This window comes from Otolemur garnettii, unplaced genomic scaffold, assembly GCF_000181295.1.
Source record: "Otolemur garnettii isolate 467f Iridium unplaced genomic scaffold, OtoGar3 scaffold00032, whole genome shotgun sequence".
Classification (NCBI taxonomy): Eukaryota; Metazoa; Chordata; class Mammalia; order Primates; family Galagidae; genus Otolemur; species Otolemur garnettii.
The window spans coordinates 15,996,220-15,997,652 of NW_003852427.1; positions in this window are offsets into that span (position 1 = coordinate 15,996,220).

Here is a 1,433-nt window from a genome sequence, read left to right on the forward strand (position 1 = left end):
AATCACCTTTGGCACAAAAGTACATACCTCTGGTGATTTAGACTGCAAAATCCTTGAAGGTAAGAACTACGTATTTCAAGTTCAAGACTATAGCCCCAGCACTTGAAATAATGCCTGAAAAGAAGCAGAAGCTGGTCGATTTTCAATGAATACATCTCTTTTATGTGTCTTACTTGATTGCAGATTTGTTTGGAAATAACTAAATTTTCTTTCCATACTTTTTCTGCATTTGTGGTTTAGACTTATACGCATAATTTTGATGATTATTTTTCCTCACATATCTCAAATTGTTTTTCTTCTAGTTGCTGATAATATACTAATTCTTTTTCATTAAAGGAATAAATAATTGGAAATTAAAAATTTTTTTTCTACTTTTACTTTTATGTCTTAAGGTTCTAGTTCAAATTGGGTAATAGCATTCACACTAACAAATATTCCCTCTGCCATTTCAGTGAGGGTTGATATGTATTTTCTCTGCTAATGTTCTTTTTTGGAGGGGGTGACTTAGTCCAACGGATAATGCTGTACGATCTGATAGGGGACATTTTTCTGTCTTTATAAAAACAATCCATTCACTGCTGCACAAAGAAGAACTGCCTTTTGCTGGAACATATAAAAAAGATAAGAATTATTTCATTGTCATTAGCGGTGCCGTTAATTATGTCATTGGGTCTAATGCCTGAAAGTGGGAAGCAGGTCAGGAGAAAGGAGGAGTTTGTGTGTCTAGAGAAATGACACTCTTTCCCATGTTTTCTTTTCCCATTGAAGATGATAATCTGTTTTCTGGTGAAGTGTGTTAACTGATAAATTTGAGTTTTATTTTTGCTTAATGCTACATGAGGGAGACATTAAAATAGCAGTAAGTGTTTTTAATTTACTCTCAGTCCTTTCAGCATGCAATATTGGGAGCTGTATCACTATAGGCAATCACAAAAATATGCTTCTAACCAGACCATTCTAGAGAGATGAATGTCATTTCTGCTACTTGGCCAGACTAAATGACCCCATTTCAAAACATGCTGGTGCTCTCATGGCATTGCTAAGCCGAGAGTATTGTTTTCTAAGTAAAGTTTATGGAGGTATAATTTATGCACCATATAATTCACCCATGTTAGTGTATAGTTCTATGAGTTTTGACACAAGAATATAGTTGTATAACTATTACTAAAATAGAGAATAGCTCTATCCTACCAAAAGTTCCCTGTGCCCCTTTAGAATCAATCTTTCCTCCACAAGCAGCTCCAGGTTAATCCTTGATCTGTGTTTTATGCCTACTGCTTTGGCTTTTAGATAATAAATATCATTATAAATGGAATTCTAAAGTATGTAGCCTTTTGAGTCTGGCTTCATTTGCTTAGCATAACAAATTTACCCCTGTTTTGGGGGAATTAGTATTTTGTTCCATTTAGCCTAGAGTTAAAATGATAGAATCA